Genomic DNA, 22,708 nt, shown 5'->3' with positions numbered 1-22,708 from the left:
TCTAAATGTAAATAGACATGTACTGGAACACAGCTCAGGGAGAGAGGACAGGGGACCAGGAGGCAAGGTGACTCTCTCACGCGGGCTGCCCTCTGACTGGTGTCTCTGGTGAGCAGGGCTGGTGGAAGAACCAGAATTGGCCAGAAAGAGACAGGAGAAGCAGCGCCATGGGCATCTTTCTTTTTCCCAGGTTTACTTCCTCAAGGTGGAAATGAAGAGGGGTGGCTGGATCCCACCACGTGCCAAGCCCTGCTTTGGGGCGATTTGGGGCCAAGGAGAAGGAGTGGAGGGCACCAAGCCCAAGGAGATTCTGGGCGTTCACTCCTACCTCTCTCTCTATCCAGAAAGAGTAACCTGAAAGATGTGGTAAATGGTTATGTTTTTAAAAGTGTGTTACAGTAAAAGACACATGGCCAGGAGTCCCCTCAAAATCCTCCCCTTGGCTTTGCACACAATCATCCCATCATCCTTGCCCGTTCCCGCAGCAGCTCTGGAGTCCTCTTTCCTGAGGGTCTTTAGCTGTGCTGTCCTGGCTGCCTCCATATCCAGAATGGATTAAAAATGTTTCCCTTTCATGGTCACTGTGACTTCAGGATAAGGGCCTGGAGTCCCACAGTGCCAGATCTGGTGACTAAGGCAAATGAGGACAAAATGCTATGTTTTCATGAGCTGCCTTTACATGAGATGGTGCTTACCAGTGGCATTTGCTATGGTTTTGTCATGAATTAAAAAGGCCCCCAGAAAAGAGGACTCCAGAATTGTTTCAGCAGGGGCCAGGGAAGTTGGGATGGTGTCCTCAGAGTGAGAGGCAGGGGCTCTGAAAGGGTTTGAAGGCACTGGCTTTTACTGCAATACATTTTTTAATACGTAGGAGCTCGAGTGGTACAGTCAGTTAGCACACGGTACTGACACATTTTTCAGTGCATACGTTCTGTGTGGTTGGATCACACTTGCATTTCCCATGCTTGGCTTCAGGAATAACCACTCTTTAAACCTAGAAGACATCGCTGGCCCATATCGTCCCTGGCTTGGATACTCAGTGATCTGGCTCTGTGACCCCCCACTCCCAAACCACAGCTCCAGCAGGGCAAGAAGCCTCCAGTGAGCTTGCTCTGATGACCTCTCTCACTGTGCTTCAGGCTGGCCAGCCAGACACAGCAGAGGGGCCTGGGAACCAGCAGGAGCGAGCTAGTCCCTGGTCAGGGCATGACAGGCCAGGGTAGAGGCTGTAGCATGGGGGTCCCTGTGTGTAACATCTGTAGCAGTCAGAGGCTGAGTACTTGGTGTGCAGTGCACACCTGCCCAGCTGGAAAGGCAGGCAGCTGTCCTGGGGCTGGAGCCCTCCACATTCAGGAAAGGCAGGTGAGAGCCTCAAGGGAGCTCCAGATGGTGGTACATGCCTGTGATCCTGGTACTCTGGGAGGCTGAGGCAGGAGGATGGCAAGCTCAAGTCACCCCTGGACAACTTAGTGACTTAGCAAGAGAACAAATTAAAAAGGAGTTGAAGATATAGTTCAGTGTTAAGGTCTTGGGCCCAGCCTCCAGTACCACAAAGAAACAAACCACAAAAGAGAAAACAAACAATGTCCACCAAAAATATCCAAACAGTGACATCCTCTTGGGCTCTCACTGGCTCTGGCTTGAACCCTGCTCCTCGTTTGTCTTTTACTTAGCTGTGATTTTAAATCTTCTAAGTTGAACTTTGTAAGTAGCGTAGGTGCTGGGGTGGATTCTCACTGCTGTGGAGCCACATCAAAGCCACAACCTTGCAAAAGCCACAGTGAGAACTGAAAGTGCAGTGAGAAGAGAAAAAAAAGACAAAATAAGGAAGTTCGTGAGGAGGAGTCTGGCTGTTTTAGAGCTGGTGGGAAATTAGCAAAGTGCTTAAGTGGTCATTTTCCACCTCTGTAATCAGAGTGCTCTAACTGGCTTTAGAGCCTTAAAGCTAATACTATCATCTGCCTTCTGAATTTGTTTTGAGAATCGTTAGATGATTGTCTGACTTCTCTTACATGTCTAAAATATTTGTGCGTAGACCTAGGCAGCTGTTATTTGCAGAGTCTGCATTGGGCCTAATGGCTTTAATTTTGCATTCCATTCCTTCCTGACAGAATCCTCCCTGCACACTCTGTATTTCATCAGCCTGTGATTTTCCTGGACTTGCGGAAAGGTCAGATAACACAGCGTGGAGACAAAGTTAAGAGGGCTATTTAAATCTCACAGGGCGGTTTTCCACAACCTTGAAGCACTTACTTTTTGTCATTCCCTTTTCCACCAAATGTCTAGACTTTCTGGAGAACCTTTGCAAATCATGCAGAAAGTCAGAAGTTCGTGTTGTCTCCAGAAGGAAAATCTGGACACCATCCTCCCTTCTCCCTAATTTTGGGGGCTGTCCTGTCCTTTCCTGGCTATTTCCCTCCCTGAAAGGGTTAGCCTGTTGAATGGAATGATCCTTCTTTTCTAAGGAAGTCTGTGATTCTCTTTTTCTCCCTCTAGAGGCCATGGTTTAGACCCTAAAATTCAGAGATCTACTCCAGGGCAGGCTGGAGGAAACTGGACGTGATAGCTGCGGTTGTACTGGTCAGCAGTGGGGCACTGCCCAGAGTTTCTCTCAGCTGGAGTTCACTTTCCTGATGATGTCTGTGCTGATATGATGCTTGGCCTTTGCTGTTCAGCAGACTTGACACTTCTAATTCACTAAGTTGTCTTGCTCTTGACAGAGTGACATGGCTCTGGCTACATGTTACACTTCACAGTGCTGGCTGGGCCACTTTTGGAGACATGACCTGTGTTAAGTATACAGTTTATTAGTGACAGGCACAGTTCACCCCAGAATTCTTCCTGTTTTGCAAAACTAAAGCTGTGTCTTCATTAAACACTTCCCTCTACCTCCTGTCCAAGCCCTTAGCAACCAATGTTCTGCTTTCCATGTCTACAAACCTGACTATTCTAGACCCATACTGTGTGAGACGTCGTAGAGTCTAATCTTTTGTGTGTTCCTGGCTTATTTTACTTCACACAGTGACTTCATGTTGTAGCATGTATCAAGATTTCCTTTCTCAAAGCATGACTTCAACACCATTGCTGGAAAGGTAAACTAGCACAACCACTTTGGAAATCGGTTATGGAGGTTCCTCAGAAAACTAAAACCAGAGATTGCATTTGAACCATCTCTTCCTCTCCTACGTGTCTGCTTGAAAGAGTTAAAGCCATCCTATTACAGTGATCCATGCACACCCACTTTTATAGCACAACTCCTAATAGTTAAATCTTGGAATCAGCCTACATGTCCATCAGGAGACAAGCAGACAAAGAAAACGTGGTGTGATAGACAATAGAATACTGCTTTTTCATAAAGAAGGATTGGCTTGAGTCATTTGGAAGAAAATAGATGCTCCCTGATCACAGATCATAATGTTAAGTGAAATAAATCAGACACACAGCTTAAAGTATCACATGGTTCTCCCACATGAGAATCCCAAATTATACTTTAAGACCAAAAGAAAAGCTAGATAATAAGAAGCAGGGAGACAGACCTTTTACAAAGGGAAAAGGATCAAGAGATGAAGAAAGAGAAGGAGAGGAGGTAAGGAAATGAAAAGAAGAATTAGGATGTGTTTCGTATGTGTGGCCAGGTGAGAAAGCTAAACTGTGCACTACAATCATATACTAACAAAAACACTGCTTTTTTGGGTTGAGTAATATTCTATTGTTTGGCCAGACCACATTTGTTTATTTTCTCTTTTTAGTAACTACTGAGTAGCTTCTACCATTTGGCTCATTGATGTGAAATACCAACTGTACTTTAAAGAACAATAACAAGAATATAGCTCATTCTGAGCCAAATAAGATTAACGATTGGCCTGGAACATGGATTCAAGTTACTCTGAGTGCTGTCACCATCATGAAAGAGGTCCAAGGATCTTTTCCAGCCAAAGAACAAGGATTACAAAGATCAGCACATTCAGAGCACCCACTGGCAGGGACATCAGGTGTTGGGAGACAGCAGAGGGGAGATCTTTTCCTGTGTTCACAGTAGAAAAATGAAAGGTGGAGACAATGTCACAATGAAAGGTGGACAGTGTCACAATGTTTAATCACCCGAGGCCTGGGAGCTTGCAGGATCTTTGCTGAAGACTTCTTTGGGGAAATTGCCTCTCCACTTGGCTGTGGATTGTGCATCCCTGGCCAGAGATGCTGGCACACATATATAGGCATGCACACATGCATGCACGCATGCATGCAGGTATATGCACATGCACGCATGCACACTCAGTATCTGATCCAGTTTGTGAATGCAACAACTCATTAGCTTCTCTTATATTCATTGCAATACTGGTAATTATCTTTAAAAGTTTTCACTTTTTCTGCTCTTCCCTTCCCTCCTTCCACAGCAGGTGGACTGGTAGCTGCTGCAAAGGTCCAGCAGAGAGCAAGCTGTGGGCCTCAAGCAAAGCTCATCCTGGGAGAGGAAGTGGTCCTGAACCCAGGGCTATGGTCTCAGGTGCTGGTGAGCAGTAGCAGTGATATTGCAGGCTGGCGTGTGGTTCAAACCTGAGGCGTGGGTGCTGTGTTTGAGAGGACTCTGCCTCCATCAGAAGTGTTGCAACACGGACACTTCCAGAAAGCCCAGCCACAAAGGGGCTGCGTTTCCCAAACTCGTGCACACAGACACCAGCGGTCCCTTAGAAAAGACTCAGGAATCCCCTTAAAATGCACATGCAGGGGCAGGATGTGGGAGTCTCTGTGGCCTGGACCAGGAACCAGGGTGAGGCAGCGACCCTGCTCATGGTGATGGACAGAGGCTTGCCCTTTCCCTCTGCTTTCCTTCCTTTTCTTTAGCAGATGCTTCCCAAACACTCCTTGGATGGGATCTAGATACAAATGATTAAAGTGAATGAAACGTAGCCCCAGACCCAGGAACCCTGGAAAGCAAGAAAGCGAATGGACACTCAGAGATGCACAGGGCAGCAGAGTTCTGTGTTGTTTTGGGGAGCTGGCAGTGGAGCCCCAGTTGTATCTGGGAGGAATGGGAAGATGCCAAGAGGGAGTCAGAGCAAAGGAAGCGACCCAGGGTGGGCTGGGCAGAGGGGAGCACTGCAGAGCAGGAAGAGAGGGCCCGCGGTGAGATAGATGGTTCACACCAGATTCTAAAAACCTTTGCAAATCATGCAGAGTTTTCTCCTTGCAGCTACCGAAGAGTTTCGCCAAGGCCCTATAGCAAAGGATGTGCATTTGCATGGAGGTGTGCTCTAGCTAGAGTATGAGTGGTCGACTGGGTGGAGCGGGTGGAAAGCTAAGAGGTCAGAGGTGGGAGCAGATCCCAAAAGGTCCTAGGTAAGTAGGAAAGCTGGGCCACTCGAAGATGGTTATGGTGGATAGTCAGTCTGATTAAAAATAGTGTAACCAAAATACATACTCTTCACTCTATGTTTTGTTCTTCGCTTCGAAATCAGCATGTGTGCCTTGAACATTTTGCCAAAAATAAGGAATACGGCAGTGTCTTGGTGTCTTTTCCCTTTCCATTTGGAAGCCCTTTGGGCTGTAAGCATCTGAGGAAAAAGAGGAGAAACAAAGAGTGGTAACTCTGATACACTGCATGAAATCTCATTAATTTAGAACACAAGGGAGCCGAGAAATAGATTTTGAATTAATTATGTTTGCAGTTGGTGAAGGTATTGTTAAGAGATCCAGGATCCATTCAAGGCTGAGGAATCCCCACTTACCCTATTAACCAAGGCAGTGTCTGAAGTCCACTGACACAGAATGAAGTTTTCTGTAGTTTGGAGCCATGATGGGGGTTTTGGGATTATCCAACCTTTCTGGCTATGTTAACGCCACTCACTGGGTGCTTTCCTATTGTCATATCCATAGGTGGCATCTTGCCACTTGTCAGTTACTGTGCTTTAAAAATATTTCTATTGGGGCTGGGGATTTAGCTCAGTGGCATAAGTGCCTGCCTTACAAGCAGGCAGTCGTGAGTTCGATCCCCGGTACCGATAAAAAGGAAAAAGACAAAAGAAAAAATTTCTATTTCTGTTTTGAACCCTGGCCAATCTGATGGTTCATGAGCTCTATCGTGTGTGTCGCTCTGATTTGTTCTCATTTTTTTTTTTTTTTCATTTCACGATTTTTCATCTGCCCTTGTAGAGACTCGGGCTCATCCAAGACTGCTGGGTCTCTCAGGTGTTTTAAGAACCTCTATGCTTGAGTGCTGTTTCCAGCAGGACGATGTCCTACTACGTTTCCATGAAGCAGCCCCTCTCGGGTGCAGCCTGAAGCTCCCGCAGGACCTCTCTCTCTCCCTCTGTCTGTCACTTTTGGTTGCTGGAGTGTGGTTTGTGGGGTGCGGAGAGGTGCGCAGGCAGTTACCCTGCTTCCTGGCTTGAGTCAGCCTCCCTCAGGGCTCGATGGTGAAGGAGCTGTACGGGGAGCTTCCTCAGTGCGGGCAGGGCAGTGCAGTGCTCCAGAGTGGTGTGGGGGTTGAGAAAGGTCAGAGAGTGCCCTTCAGGTGCCAAGGTGCCCTTCAGTCATCCTCCTGAGCATTGCAAAGGCCCCTACCTCTTCTCGCCCGTCTTTCTGTCTCAGTCACCTCCCTCTCAGCCTGCCTTGTTACCCAGACCTTGGAATGACCCTGGACTGAGGTCTCCCCCATGCACACTCTGCAGGCTTCGCTGGGACTCGCTGGACTCTCTCTATCCACATCCACACAGGCTCCTTCCTCAGATGGCCCATGGCTTCCACTGCTGCCTTGGCTAAGTCACTAGGAGCAGGGCTTGAGCCGTTGAGGTGCTTAGCAGTCCTTGCCCCTCAAAAACTGATGACAAGGTGGGAAGGGGATGGTGCCATCTTGGAAAGCACACTTTGGATCTGCTTGCCTCTAGGTTTTCTTTCCCTTCTGGTCAAGAGCCTCACATATTGGTGATTCAGTGGTGTCAGGCCAGAAGGCAGGGTACACCCCAGTCAGTCGAGTTCCTGTGTCCAGGAAATGTTCCCCATAGAACATTTTCTGGAGACATCTGACTTCTCTGCTGTCTTTAGTACTTTTGGGTTTTCTGTCTTCTGGTTGTCTCTCTAAAATCCAAAGAAAGATGGGGAAGGTGAGAATCAAGACTCCAGGCAGAATTAAAAGTGGTTCAGCTTAGTTAACCAGTGGATTAGGAATGTGGGGAAGACTTTAGGGTCAGAATGTGTTGTATCAGTTCCCTATGATGAATGCATTTTACTATGTGGTATAAACATATGCCAGTTAAAAAAGATTTTTTTAAGTGGTCGGTCTCCCCAGGAAGGCTGCTTCTGTCCACGACAGTTTACTGGGGTTTGCAGAGGTTGGTACTTTAATAACAGGCCGGAAATCCTCCCTGATCTCTGCCACTTTAAGGGGTATTTTTCCCTTTAGGGGATGCACTCCCTCAGAGCAGTGGCTGAGTCAGGAACAAGGAGGACAGATGAGGAGAGCCCAAGCAGGACTGACAGCCCAGTGGCATCTCCTGTCCTTGGAAGACCTGGTGGACGCTGAGGCAAGCTGCCCATCCGTGCTTGGCGGGGGGGGGGGGGGAGGCGGGTAGGTACCGAGGGTAGCAGAGGACATGGTAAAGCTGAACTGTGCCAGCCGTGGACAGTCACAGCCTGCAGAGGACAGTTTCTGTGTTAGCAACACCGAGTCTTTGCGAGGCGCTTTGCTCGAGCATGCGTGGGCCACGCAGAGTCGGCAGAGCTGGGATGGACTCACATCCCAGCTCTGCAGGGGCTGAAGTGTGCATATCTGTCACACTGCCAGTCACCCAGGGCGGGCTCCATTAAGCCAAATCCCTTGAATGGTCCGGATCTTCCTTTCCAGGGACTGTGGTCACTGTCTCAACAAGAAGAAAGCATAGAGACCTCAGCTCCCTCCGCAGCACAGGTACTGATTGACCCCCCACTTTCTTCACCTGGGCTTTCACCTTTGATATTTGTTTCTCGATCTCCTCAGCTATGGGATTCGTACTTTAGTCTTTCTCTCAACCTTCTCCTGCTCAGACTGGAGGCCACAGCCACCCTCTCTGGCCAAATTCTCAATGCTTCCCCTTGGTCTGAGGCCTCTGAGCCTCCTGTGTTCTCTCCCCAAGAGAATCCTGCAATCTCAGGGGCAGTGGGCTGAGGTGGGTTCTTCCCAGAGTATGGAAGAGAGGAAGAAAGTGAGCGGTGGGTGTGGGATGAGGGAGGAGGAGGCCGGAGGACGTCACCCATGTCCCTCCCCTCTCCTTTGCTGTGGCCAGGATGCAGAGACCCTGAAGAAGACAGGACTCAGTTGCTCAGAAGCCATCAGAGCCATTCGGGCTGCAGTGTCCTGTCTTCATCACCTGATTGACTCTCTGTCCTAGTGAGTGGCTGAGGCACTGGTGCCCTTGCTGTGCCCTCGCGGGTGACTGCCCCGGCACTGCCACTCACATTACGAATGGCTCACAGTGAGTGACTCTGACCTCTAAAGTGCTGACTTCAGCTCGTGCAATTTACCCAGGAGAAGCAGGGAAGACTGGCTATTGCAGAATCTGCCAATAAACCTGCTGCTGGGCTTGAAAGAACCCTGGACCTTTTGATTTACACCATTTTCCCAATGTTGTTTGTCAAATGGACTCAGAGGGTCTCCTCGCAAAGTTTCAAGCTGTAAATAAGATAGGCATATCTTCCTGGGAGTACCTGCCTCCAAGCACCCATTTGGATAATTAGTATAGTAAAATCAATATGGTGGGAAGTGAGGCCCTGGTCAGATGAGAAATGGAATGAGAGATCTTTGATTTGACCTTGGTGGATAATAGATGGGAAGAGACCTTTTTTGAAGGCTAGTTGGATTTTGATAGACATTTGTAAATAGTGTATGATTTTTAAAAAGACAACACAGGGAATATGTGTGTTCTCTGTGGCTTCCAGTGGGAAGAACCAAGTCATATTTTTGCAGGAAAATTAAAGGGAAAATTTCAGATCTGTATAACACTCATTCTACCATGAAGAACTCAGATTACAAGTGAAATCTGAGTATCTCATTTGGACCTTTACATAATAAATCTATTTTTGGGCTATTGTTTTTGGATAAAAGCGCCTCAACGGTCACTCTCGATTTTGGTTATTTTTTTTCTAGTAGCATGCAATAGAAAAGCAGATAAAAACAAAAGTATAGAACTGATAAATTCATCATGACGCTAAGGAAACTGGAGAGTCACCATAATCTTATCACAAAGCAATGTCTTGATTTCTTCCTATTCATTTTAAACCTCTGCGTTTCAGGTTGCCTGATTTTTCTCCAGTGCTCATCACAGCATATGGAAGTTTTGGTTAGAATCAGGTATTTGGTTTTGGATTCAGATGTTCAGGAAGGGAATCATTCCTTAGATTTTACTGTCTGAGAAGCAGCAGTCATGGATATCAGAAATGTATGTACATCACAGAAGCTTGCACCCACAGTTATGGATTAATTCCATGTGTCATTTTCCTGTTTGTTTGGTGTCATACTATTTCATTTTCTATAAACTAGGAGGCCCTTAGGTTGGCCTTAGATGCCCTGTGGGACACTGCAGGTGGTGTGCACATTTTTGAAGGAATGTGTGCTCTTCCCTCTGGGGAAGGATCAGAATATTTGTCAGTTTCTGAAAGGTGGCTGTGGCCCTAATCTCTTAAGCACCATGGCTTCCAGAATGAAGCCAGGTCCTCTTGGTAACCTTGACAGCTACACACACACACACATACACACACACACAGAGGGGTTTTTGCTCTAATCTGTTTCATTTCTCACCTCCACTTCCTTCCTACTGGTTTGTCTACAGCCCTGTTAAAGTTCCCTCTATTCCCTCTGAAGGTATTATTTTCAAAAAAAGCAGCTTTCATGCCTGTTAGCACACTATCCTCTAGCCTAAAGCACATGCTTCTCTTCCTGGGATGTGTAGCTTGTCTGGGATTTTAGTCTACAGTGGGGCTACTCCAGCGATTACACAGACAGGAGAATATTTGTAGGAGGGGCAGTGAACTAACTAGATACTCATGGTCCTCTTCTTGTAATTGCTTGTACTGAAATACGCATCTCATATTCTACCTAATACTAAATAAAGTAAACATAGCTTCTGTGCTTGGAATCTGTAATGTCTCCCAAATGTCCTTAGGCTAAAGATTCACTCCACAACTTTACACTACTTTAGGGAGGTGGTAGAAACTTTAAGAGGTGCTCCCTGGTAGGAAGTCTTCTGCTCATACAGGAGTGAGGATTGTGGGACCCAGTTTTTTTTTCTCTTTGTTTCTTTTTTGAAGTACTGGGGATTGAACCAAGGTCTTTGTATATGCTGGGCAAAGGCTCTACCAGTGGTCTACATCTCTAGCCCTAACTCATCACTATATGTAAATTTCAAAAAGATTCTTTGCTCCATCATCTTATGAATCGATGTGCGTTATTTTCCAGGATTCTGCATGTTCTCAATCTGCTTTCTATTTATCATTTGTTCAGATATATCTCACTGATTGGCAGAACTCAAAGCTCTCATCATGCCTGTCTTGAGAAAACCATGTTATATAATATAAGCCTTGGCACAGTTTCATCTGTGTGGAATTTATTTGGGGGGGGTACACTTGTGCTTTGGCATTTACAGAACATTCTCATTTTTTGAAAAAAAAATCTGGCAGAAAGAATTGACATATCTTCTTCATGTCTTCTTGATTCCAGAATTCTCTGGGGAATGGCTTTGAGGAAGAGAAAATGTTTAGGCATGGAGCTTTGCACAGTGTACAAACTGCATCCTTGGAGAAATGGCTGAGATCCCAGAATAAGGCATGCCAAGGGTTTAGTGACCACTTGCGTTGAGTTATGGTGTATGTGAGTGTGTGTGCCTGTAAACACACACATGCACGATCATGATGGGATTGTATGGAAGAGACTCAAAAGGTCAGAATAATAGTGAGTGAATGAAATCAATGACTGATTGCTCTCATTTTCTGGTAGCAACTAGCGATATATCTTATACCTAGTTGTGCATGAGATGTGTTGAATTTATTTTATGGGGTCTGAACAGAATTGGCTGTTGTTAGGAGGAAAATTAAAACTTAAGAATTTGATTGAGGAATGAACACTATGAAAACTCACTTGGTGGGTGATTTTTTTAGCCTCCACTTCCCTGACCATAGACTCCTCTTTCTATATCAGTCCAAATGTCTCTAATTACTTAGCTAGTCTGGGCATTGATAAGCTAGTTAGTCAGATGCTGATATTTGCTGAAGATTCTCATGTGTGCATGGACAAAGAGCCCAGACTCATGATATAACAGCTGATGTTGGATGCATCCGCACTGAATTTATCCACAGCATCATAGCATTTACTTAAGGAAGCCCCTCTTGCATTTGCTTCTCTTCCTCAGAAGTGAGAATGGGTAGGTTCCTCCTTAGTATGATTTGCCAGACAGTTGGAAAGAAAGACAGAAAGATAGCAAGAAACACACACACACTAACACACACACACACACACACACACACACACATACACACACACATACACACACACACACACACAGAGAGAGAGAGAGAGAGAGAGAGAGAGAGAGAGAGAGAGAGAGGCAGACAGACAGACAGACTGACAGAAAGGATCACTGAGGGGCATTGCAGGGCTGATGGAGGAGGCAGCGAGCTGCTGTGTCTTTGCTATCATCAAACATGAGGTTCTTTGGGACACTTCTCTGTTGTCACCATGATGTCCTTTGATGTTAAGGGTTGACAACACACATATCCTGCACACGCTCCCCTCTTCCTCTGTGGACACCCATGAGGCATTGCTTTAGCTCGAGGCATGAATACCAGTGCTGCTTGGAAGTTTGCATGATTTGTTGGATCATTAGAACTACCCCTTAGAGGTGGGGATCGTTCTTAGCATGGTCCATTTTACCCATTTTGGAAATTTATCAGCAAGTTTAATTGGCCCACAGTCACAGATTAAGAAGGAGGAGAAACGACATTTACATTGTGAAATGTCTTCTTGACAAATCAGAGCCCTTTCTACAATCCTACAAAAGTTTCTTGCTTGCCCCTATTTATTAAATTTGCTTGGGTTTTGATAATAGATGGTATTTTTAAGGCCCTCACTCCAGATGCTCACACTATATTCTGCACCTCCTTGAAGATCTGATGGGAGAGGATTTGTAAACGACTCTGCCAAGCCATATTTTACAGATAAGGGAATTACACCTCCGAACAGTCAGACAGCTTTTGCTTAAGGTGACATAGTTAATAAGTGGTCGCGTTAGCATTTGGAGTAAGTAACGGGTCTATCCCTTTAACGACTGTGCCGTCTAATCTCCTTTTCTTTTGATTTTCATCTCAAATCTTTTCAGTCAGGGTGCACCTTGCATCTCCATTGAAAAATTGAAGCAATTATCTGGAGTTTTCTGCCCTGGATTCTTAATAATTCATGCAGAACCCACAGCCTGTTACTGGTTATAACGCATGTGTCACATGGAAAATGAAGTAGGGTCCCATTCTTTAAAAATATGAGCACCAGAAAGCAAGTCCTAAACCCTTTCTTCTTATATTCATCTAGGCAGGACTGGAGACCAGGGAGCCCTTATTTATCAAACTTGTTTAGAGTCCCCTCAGCTTCACTCTGATGGCATCCCCTGGTTGAAAAAACTCCCTGATAGACTTACGTCTCTTTGGTGGCCATTCCTCAAGTCAGAGGGAGACAGCAACAAATCGCATGTGAGCAGTGATTGCAGGGATCCTCATTTCATGTACTTGGGAGGCAGAGATGGACTGATTGGCTCTCTGATTTAATTACAGGATGTAAGGGTGTGTGATATCCAGCATACTGCTGCCAGCTGACAGGCACCTCCACTCTACAACCTTGCTGGCATCTTCTGACATCATCTGACAAATCTCAGAGGGACATTCTGATGTGACAATGGTAAACTGACACTTTTCTTCAAGTGCCAAGGTAAATTACCAGGTAATTTTGGTGGCAGCTTGTGTCAATACAACATGATCTCTCTTCCTGTAGGTCCCCTTTATTTTCCTTAAAAAATTTTTTTTAACCACTTGCATCCCTTTGAGATCATCAGTTTTGTAAGCAGAAAAACTGAGAAGGACAGAAAAGTTTTCTTAGGGGAAGTATACTCTGAATTTCTTTATAATCAGTCATGCTGTGTTTCTGAGTGGGGTGTTGCAGAGTTCTGGTCAACCCTCTGAAGGGTGTGATTGTCAAAACAGCATGGGAACTGTGCCCTGGCCTTACCAACGTAACTTTCTAGTTTGGTAACTGAGTATCTAGAAAATCTGACTCAGAACGGAAATTGAAGTTGTGTTTTGGTCTCCTCCTATCAGCAGACTGCAGGGTTTATTGCAGATCATGGCAAAGAAAGAAAAACTCTCCATTTAAGCCATAGCAACCTTTCCTCCTTCACATCACAGCCCGCTCCTCCTAAAAAATGTTTCCCCAACCAAAAGCTACGCTGGGCTGGGTCCCTGGCCAGATCTTCCTTGCCACACCTGGTCGTGACCCTGATCATGACATTTACTCTGCATGGACTCCACGTGTCTCCTCAGCTGGAGCTGTTATGAATCAGAAGGCTACTAACTGGCGGACCCCATGGACAGTGGTCATGGGGCAAAGTGTCATGGACGCCACCAAGGGGCAGCTGCTGGGATGACATAGAAAATGGACAACTGCAGAGCTGTGCTGTAGCTGCAAATCCCCTGGCTCACTCGCTAGGCTGACTTATTTTGCTTAGCCCGGTTGTCTTCTGTTTGCCACCAAGTTGAGCTGGGAACCTGACTTTGTCCTGCTCTTTGCACATAGGGTTCACCGAGGCTGCTGGTGTGGAACAGTCCTCCAGATGTGGCTGCATCTGCCTGCTCCTGCCAGGTGGTTCTGTGAGTCCACCTCACGTTCTCCAGCCTTTCTGGGCCCTCCCTTTTGCTCACAGCAATGCTGCCCTGAGGTGTGAGATGCAGAAGCATCCTTTGCAATGTGTAGTTCCCTACTGATGAAGCATCATCCACATGTCCTTCAAGAGGAGCTGACAGAAGCTGGTTCTGAAGCCTCAGTTTACCATGTTTACCAATATCGTTTCCTGTGGTTAGAGTCACACATAGCATAGCCTTGTCACCGTTAGTCCCTTTACACATAATCTCACTCAGTTCTTTAAATGCAGTGATAGAGTGCTCACCCGACATGCACAAGGTCATGGGTTTGCTCCCCAGTCTTGCAATAAAAATAGCCCCAATTTACAGAAAATAAAGAGGCAGGCGTAGAACCTCAGTGACTATAACTTTCCTCTGTAGTCTATTTTATTTTCCTTTTTCCTTTTTTTTTTTTTGTACTGGGGATCGAACTCACAACCTCGTGCCTTCTAGGTATTTTTTTAAACATTGAACATTAAACAAGTTCAACTGACATATATTATTGTCATTTCTAAAGTATATGTCACATAGATTGGGGAGAATTCTACCTCCTACCCAGTCTGGCCCCTGAGACTTGTTCTTTCTTGAAAGGGATCTTTCTTGATATTGCAGAAGGCAGTCCAAATTCCTGCACTTCTCAGACAAAGGGGCAAGGTCTTGCATGTTTGGGGTGAGGCTGGGGGTGGAGCTCAGATATCGAGATGACAGAATGGAAACAGTAAAACCACACTTTGTTCTTTCTGTAGCTTGTTTCACTATCTTACCTGACCTAGAGTTGTATTTCTAAAAATACATACAGCTGTACTCACTCACGTTTTGCATCTTGATTTCCAGTTCAGCTTTTCCTGCCTCTGCATATCTATTCCATAGTTCAGTGCTTTAGAAATGGCCTTATCCAAGCTAATGATATGAAAATAAGGAGTAATATATATTCAATTGCACATAATAGGGTTGTAATTCCACCGAGGGATGCATGAGTGCTTTGCTAATGCCAGAAGAAATTCAGCATGGAATTCCAGGCTCCAGTTAGCATGCAGGGGGATCAGATTGGTCTGCGTGTGGGGAGACAAGCTGGCTTCCTTGCAGGATGCTGCTACACCTGGGTCTGCTAGAGAGCTACTCTAGAGGGGAAACCAAGGCCACAGGGGCTGCCCACCCTTCCTGTTGCATTAGGATTTCCTGGTCCTTGTGTAGCCTGCTTCCCTCATTATTCATAACCTGTGTATAATGAATGACTCCCGGGACCTCCCTGGTGTGAAGCGTGCTCCACAGAGAGGGACATTTTCAAATCATAACAATGCATCACTATTTTCAACATGAGTTATTCGCCAAGATTTTTCATGAGCTATCAGTAATCATAAGCAGGGTCGCCCCACCCCAGCAGAACATCTTGCTTTGATTATTCAGCGTTCTCTCTTTTTCTGCCGTAGTTGTACCCTCCCTGCACCCAGGGACTGCTTGATGCCAGAGAGCACGCTGAGTGCCAGTGCATCTGGGGTTGGAAGGGTGCAGAAGCCTTGCTTGGGGGTTGAATGGTGAATGAGTCTGCTGTGACCCTTGGGGACCTTGGCACAAAGAGCTAACAAGAAAGAAAGAAACAGTGACCAGCAGCAGTCGTACTTTACATGTTATCATTTGCAAAGTATTTTCACCTTTAGGATTTCATGTATTTCTTACGAAATTTCATTAGTTTTACTGACAGCATCTTAAATCGCATCATCTACACCACTGTTTCTTCAACTGGGGCCCAGCACTCACTTAAAACTCCAAGTGGACACCAGAGGCAGACCCCTGCAGAGGATAAGAGCCTGGAACACGAGTCCTGGCTATGTGTCTTCATCCTGGCCAGGTGATCCATGTGACCTTGCACAAGTGGTGCAACCTTAACCTCCCTGGTGCCAGAGCTTCATCTTCAGGCTAGAACCTAGCTAGAACTTTCTTCACTGTGCTGTCTGCATAATTAAATGCTTCTAAGACATCGCTGTCACTGGGTACATTTTTCTGGCTATCACTGGGTACATTTTTCTGCACGGGCTACGATTTTTATTCAATTCTGGAAGTCACTTTAACCTTCACCTTCTCTACTCTCCACAAAGTGATGGATCTGGAGGAAGAAATTGAGTGTAGGTGATTAGCTAAGTTGGCCCACTTCCTGAGCAGGTGATGTGAAATGAAAGGGATGGACTGGGGGTGAGGAGTGCACCCCCACGGCCTCCATCACCATGTGCCAGGACAGAGTGAGGTGCTGCCTCTTCTCCTAGGTGATGGTAAGGATGAGTACTTGGAGGGCTGCAGTGCTTGGTGAGGAGCTCAGGTCTCTCCACACAGCCTCCTGTTCACTTCCTCACACATGGAGCTGTGTTCCAGGACCACCTTTGCCTCCCAAGTGAGCAAGGCAGGCTCAGCGCACATGGTGGTTACACTTCCTGTCAACCCAGTTAGCTTAGGAGTGTCCAAGGGACTAGGAAAGCACACTTCTGGGTGTGTCCAGGCAGATCATGAAGGCACGACCTTCACTTCCAAATCTGCTCCTAGGCTTCCTCCTCTAGAGCGCTGCTCCCTGTACATGGTGAACTTAGCAACTTTGTGCTGCTAGGTCCTCTGAAGTGATGCTCCTCCCTTGGAGCAGCAGGCCATGGACTACATCTCTGGAAGCCATGAGCCCAATTAAACCTCTGCTTTCATTTGCAGTTGTCAGGTATTGTGTCCCAGTGATAAAAATTTGACTCATACGGAGAGGAATGATATATGTAACATATGTATCAATCGCATTTTTATTATCCAAGGGTCCATTGCTGGACATCTTAGCTGGTTTCCACACCTTGATTATTATGAATTGTGACTTAAGAAACACAAATACTCAGACATCCCTATAACATTTTGGCTTTAATTCATATACCAAGGAATGGTACAGCTGGGCTGTCTGGTAGTTCCACTTTCAGTATTTTGAGGAATCTCCACACTAATTTCCACAGTGGCTTTTCTACTTTACATCCCCATCAATAGTGTGGAAAGGTTCCTTTGGGATGCATCCTGCCAGCACTTACTACTGTTATATATTCTTTTTTGCTTGTTTGTTTTTTGTTGTTGTTTTTGTGTTCTTGACAACAATTATTCTCAATGGAGTACGATGGAATCACAGTGCAGTTTCAATTTACATTTCCTTAATGGCTAACGATGTTGAACATTTTTCATATATTTATTTGCCATTTGAGAAATGTCTGTTCAATATCTTTGATCATTCATTGATAAGACTTTTCTTGCTGTGAAAGTTTTCATTTTCTTCATGTAGTCTAGCTATTAATTTCTTACCAGAAGAATAACTGGCAAAGATGGCTCCCGTTCTCTTGGTTGTTCCCTTGCTGTTCAGAGACTTTTTGCTTTGCTGTCCCATTTATTATTTCCTGTGCTGCTGGAGTCTTATTCAGGAAGTCTTTGGCTCTACCTATATCTGTGTTTCCTCTACATTTTCTTCTAGCAGTTCCAAAGTTGTAGGTCTTCTGCCGAGCTCTTTGATCCATTTAGTGTTCATTTTTCTATAAGGCGAGATACTGAGGTTTAGTTTTAATCTACATGTGAATTCCAGATTTCCCAGCAAAAAATCTACTGCACTGAGTGGTTGTGAGGGCCTAATGCAGTGCTCAGCGGGGACATCACAGGTCCATGCCACCTACCGCACACTGGCCTGCATCCCTTCTCCTCTCCCCCCTTCCACACTCATCAGCCTCTTCTTGTGTTTGTCGTCTTTCTCTTGCGAGAGGAATAGAGAAGGACTATCAACAGAACAGGAAGCCTGCCACTTCTTACAAGTATAAAACCAGAAATGTAACTTGCATGCTTGTTAGAAATATTGGACTTGTGAGTATGCCACCCGTGTCTAGCCCTTCAACAGCTCATTCAACAGTTTACCTCAGCGCTGTGTCTGTCTTTGAGTACCTTAACTTGTCAGTCAGCATCTTTTGTGGGAAGAGGACAGCACGTAGTCCTGGGGATTGAACACAGGCCTTTGCACTGGGCTATGTCCTCAGCCCTCCCGAATTTTTAGATTTTTGAGACACTCATTTTCCCAGGGAGGGCTAGTACTTGTGATCCTCCTGCTTCAGCCTCCTTCCCAGAAGGCTGGGATTGCAGGCATGCAGCAGGACACATGCTTGACCGGGCAACAGGTTTTGAAGTGTCACTGTGAGGACTTTTCCTTTGCAGTGTGTATGCTGAGATGAGGGACATGTCCAAGGTCAAGCAGTGACATCTCAAGGTCGTGTGGCGAGCAGGGGTTTGCTGATGCTTGCTGTAGGACTATTGTCTCTAGCAGTGTTAATGAGTCTCTCAGTTAGACGTGGCAACTGTGCGGCCCGGCAACCCAGAGAAGCTAAGTGCTCTGTAAAAGCCCGAGTGCCTCCTAAGGAGCTCTCTTTTCATAAAAATGATTTACAACGCGATTTTCATTCTCCAAAGCTGCCAGTGACTGAGTGATGTTTGTAAAATGCTTAACCCCATGGGGATTCTGTCTATCCAGGAAAAGGCGCCATAAATTGTTTCTTTTTTGCTTTTGCAAATGGAAAGGCATGAATTATGCTCTGAGGAGGTGTGCCAAATTAAGTGCAGAGGAAAATGTGCTTTTGTTAAAAATGTTGACTAAAGAAGGCAATTGACCAAAACAGTTTCCATTTCTCTCTCCAAAGCTCTCTGTGGAATCACCATGTAGCGACAGGGAGGAGGCGGAGGCCTTGGCCTGTGGAAAGCCACCGTGGGGGAGAGGAGACCCATACACCCGCCCCCGCCCACCTACACACCTGTGCGCATGCGTGCACACGCTGGGAGGCCTGGGGAGCCTCTCTGACGGCCACACCCTCTCCATCCCACATCACGATCCTTATACAGCCTATGGCTTTCACTCTCTCTGTTCTGTTCTGCTTTGCTTTGCTCTGCTCTGTTCCACTTCCAGTGCAAGTTCTAATCTATTGTTTCTTTCTAACCCATTCCATCCCATCCCATCCCATCCCATCTCATCCCATCCCATCCCATCCCATCCCATCCCATCCCATCCCATCCCATCCCATCCTACCCTCTTCCTATCCTTCCTCAGAAGAAACTGAAACTGAGAGTCGAAACACTATCCTTAAAAGTGTGAAGCCAGTGCCTGCTGCCAGGCGAGAAGAAGTTGCCAACTTGACCAGCAGCCAGCGAGAACATCTGTTTCCCTGGAGGGAAAACCCAGAGAGTGGAAGCAGTGGCTTCCAGGTGTCCCTACCTCTCCTTGAGCAGTCCAGGGATCTGCTTGTGATGGGAGCCACCCCGGTGCTGGCGCTGTGCTATACTGACAGGAAGATCTGGTAGCAAGAGCTCTGTCCCCAAAGCTGTCACACAAGTTCCTCCCAGGAGCTGATTTCATCCCTTTGTCAGTGGACAGAACAGCCACCGCGGGTCACAGCAGAAACAGCGTCAGAGGGACAGAAGATCTTGACTGGTAGAAGTTAGAAGAGAGGGCAGTGGTTTTCTAAAGCCGTTTTTGGGGTCAGTACCCAGGTCGTTGGGGAGTCATGCAGAGTCGCCCTGGGTGGTGTTGATACTGTGCTGCAGAGCCTCATGACCTTCACCAAAGTCCTTGAGAGCTGCATTTCCTGTGTGTCCTGCTGGTGGGACTGTTGGGAAGATTAGCAGACTTGAGGCAGATGCAGCACTTATACATGGATGGCGATTTGTTTTCTTTGCTTCACACACTTTCCCTCCCCACCCTTGCCTCTCTGCTCCATGCCACTCAGCTCAGGAAACTTCCTGGTTCACCAAGCCCAGTGTGAGATGCTTTTTGATGACACGTGATAGAAAAGACCAAAATGCCAGAAGTGAAAGTTTAGAAAATCAGTTCTGAAATTCAGCACAGCAGGCAGCATCAGGCAACAAAACTTACAGAGTTTTGGGGAAAATGGAACAAGGGAAGCATCACCATAAGTCAACGGATGACTTTAAAAATAGCAGCCTAATAAAGATAACATGCAGTGATGTATCCAAGAGGTAACTGAATAATATGATGAATTTTTAAATTTAAAAATTCTTATTATAGTAAAAGACACATTGCCAAAATGGATGGAATATGTATTTAAAGGGAAGATGAGTGTTTTGAGAACTTTGAAAAGGTTAATGACCATGTTTCTTTACTATGATAAATGCAAAGATTCATAGTAATTTTCACTTACTTTTACACACCATATGATTAAAGCATGCAAAAATGCTACCATCGATATGGCAATGTGGGAAAGGGTTAATGTTTCAGGAGGAGGTGGACACTGAAGTTTGCAGCTTATGAGCTTCAGGGAAGTGAGGGCAGCTTCAGGGAAGTGAGTTGCAGCTTATGAGCTTTCAGGAAGGGCAGGATGTTTGGAATATTTGTCTTTTACCAAACTTCACATACTGATCACTGGTTCTTAGGGGCTGTATTAGGTGGAGAGGTTTGGGGGGCTGATTAGGTTATGAGGATTCCACCCTTGTCACAGGGATTAGTGCCTTTACAAAAGAGCGAAGGGGAGCTCATCCACCCTCCTACCATATGAGGACCCAGGAAAGTGCCATCTGTGAAGGACAGTCCCTCATCAGGCAATGAATCCACTGCCGCCTCAGTGTTGGACTTTCTGGCTTCCAGAACTGTACTCAATATATGTGTGTGATTCAACAGCTCCTTGGTCTAAGATAATTTGTTACAGAACTGTAACAGAAGGTGGCTGAAATGGGAGGAAGTTCTAGCAGCAGGTATGGGCAGCTCCTAACACACTGGAGGAGGCTAAGGTATGTGTGTGTGTGCACATGCACGTACATGTGTGCATATTCACTTGTGTCTTCCTAGGCTTTGGTTAGCCTCCTACAGTTCCTTGTGTTCACCTTGTGATTCTTAGGAATGAAATCATGCCTGTGCAAATCCCAAGTTATTCTCAAATTTTCTCTAATTTATCAACCGTGTTAACACAAATGGAGGTGTTATAGCAAGTGTTTGAGCAGAACCGTGTAGTAGCTCGCTTGGAGCTCTGCTTCTGCTTGATGCCAGAGCAAAACATTCACAGTGCACACACGGAATGGGTGTGCACATGACAGGGTGTCAGCAGCAACGCCCCACACCCTCTTGCGCTTTCAGATTCCCGAGCTGGATTCAGTGCATCTGCAGATTATTTTATCCAGTTCTAAATTTCCCAGCCCTCCGAAATGGGTAAGCACCAAAAGTGCTCCTGCACAAAGCTCTGAGTTGCTGTGGATATCAGTGTTGCAAAGATGAGTGGACACAAAGGAGGAATGGAGCCAGGCGCAGACTGTTCTAGGGTGAGTCTCCATGAGCTGGGCTAAAGGGATAAAAATCTACAAAGGTCTGGTGATTGTCCAAGGGAGACTCAGCGTGATGAGAACTACTCGATACACAGATTTCCATCCACCATTGTTAACTGTAAGCCTTCCTCTTCTGCCTCACATTTACCAAGGCAGGTTCTGCTCTCACACAATAAATCATTCCATACTGAGCAGCCAAACCCAAAGCGCTACACATGTCACATTCCTCAATCCTACCCTTTGTAGAATCTCACTAGAATCAATGGCAATTCTTTATCAGTCACCTCATTTTACTAAAAGCAATTTGTGTGTGTGTGTGTGTGTGTGTGTGTGTGTGTGTATTTTGCTAGAGATGGAACCCAGAACCTTGCTCTTGTTAGACAAACCATGTCATTGAGTACATGCAGAAATCTCTTCTGATTTTTTCTCTTTCTGGATAAGGACAATATGTCATATCAATTAATAAAATCCTTTTTCCTCCTGCTTTAATGAAACTGGCTGAAGCAGCGTAGGAAAAGTTACATGGCATGCACAAAATTGTGGAAGTGAATTAAAATATTACTAGCAGAGCATGAAGATGCTGGCCTGCAATATCAGCCAGCTGGAAGGCTGAGACTGGAAGGCTGAGGCAGGAGGAGTCTAAGTAGGAGCCCAGTCTGGACAACTTAGTAATTTAATGAGACCTTGTCTTGAAATAAAAAAGAGATGGAAAGGCTTTGAGTTCAAACCCTAGCATTGCAAAACAAAACAAAACAAAACAAAAACAGAAACAAACAAACAAACAACAACAACAAAAAAACCCCCAAAAAACAAAAAACCCTAAAATTTATGAAGACTGGAAAAGGTAACCTATGAATAAATGACCCTCTCTGGCTAGAGGGTGGTTGGTGTGCGATGCGCCACATCCCAGGTGTCTATGACGTGTCTGGTCTTCAGCACTTGCTTGCTAGGTTGTTTCAATCACAAAACAGGAAGAATAATCTTCGTGATCTGTAAGAAAAAATGGCTCTGAGGCACCATGTTACATAGCAAATAATTCATGTCACAAAGCGATATTTTAGAAGGAAAACTGTGGAAGGGGAACCAGAGTCGCTTTGTCCACTGAACGAGACCAGCATCCACGACAGAGGCCCCGGATGGAGTGCGCTTACCTGGCGCGGTTCCCAGCACGATGTCATTTACCACAGCACCATACTTCCCAGACACAGCGAATACATATGAAAAATCTTTCATGGCACACAGATGTTTGCTGTTTATCGCACTGCACAGTACTTAGAGGAGTTGTCAAACCGAGAAAGGAGTTCAGATCGATGAACAGATGGTATCAGCCAGGGTTTAAACACTGACAAATTAAAATACGTATGCACAGAAATAATGACCTGACGTATATCATTTCAACTCATTGGCGATGTAAAGGTTTGTGTCTAGAAGTCACCGCAGGGCCTGGTGTCCGCATATGCGAGGCTCTTTGGAAGCTGATTGGATGATGGAGGTT

The 22,708-nt window shown here is 45.8% G+C and overlaps 2 long non-coding RNA genes across 5 annotated transcripts in view; one reads left to right on the top strand and one right to left on the bottom strand.

Moving 5' to 3' along the window:
- The window catches only part of LOC134477239 (uncharacterized), a 30,248-nt gene extending 7,797 nt beyond the window's left edge, over positions 1–22,451 (top strand). Inside the window, exons 2-4 of one of the 4 annotated variants that reach the window (XR_010049150.1) lie at positions 12,787–12,940; positions 13,802–13,875; positions 18,992–22,451. This is a non-coding gene — a long non-coding RNA (uncharacterized LOC134477239). Of the gene's footprint in view, positions 1–12,786; positions 12,953–13,801; positions 14,274–15,595; positions 15,615–18,991 lie in introns of those variants that run through there. The other 3 variants (XR_010049149.1, XR_010049147.1, XR_010049148.1) reach the window with 3 other exon arrangements.
- On the bottom strand, positions 1,800–12,850 carry LOC134477240 (uncharacterized). The gene is made up of 3 exons (XR_010049151.1): positions 12,654–12,850; positions 5,420–5,552; positions 1,800–2,786 (listed from the first exon to the last, which is right to left on the bottom strand). It is a non-coding gene; the product is annotated as an uncharacterized LOC134477240 (long non-coding RNA).
- Positions 22,452–22,708: the final 257 nt, after the last annotated feature.

The sequence above is a fragment of the Cavia porcellus genome, unplaced genomic scaffold (assembly GCF_034190915.1).
Source record: "Cavia porcellus strain 051 isolate PalLab524CR breed Dunkin Hartley unplaced genomic scaffold, mCavPor4.1 scaffold_8, whole genome shotgun sequence".
NCBI lineage: Eukaryota > Metazoa > Chordata > Mammalia > Rodentia > Caviidae > Cavia > Cavia porcellus.
The sequence above is the reverse complement of the archived record's forward strand: the minus strand, read 5'-3'. Positions and strand labels throughout refer to the sequence as shown.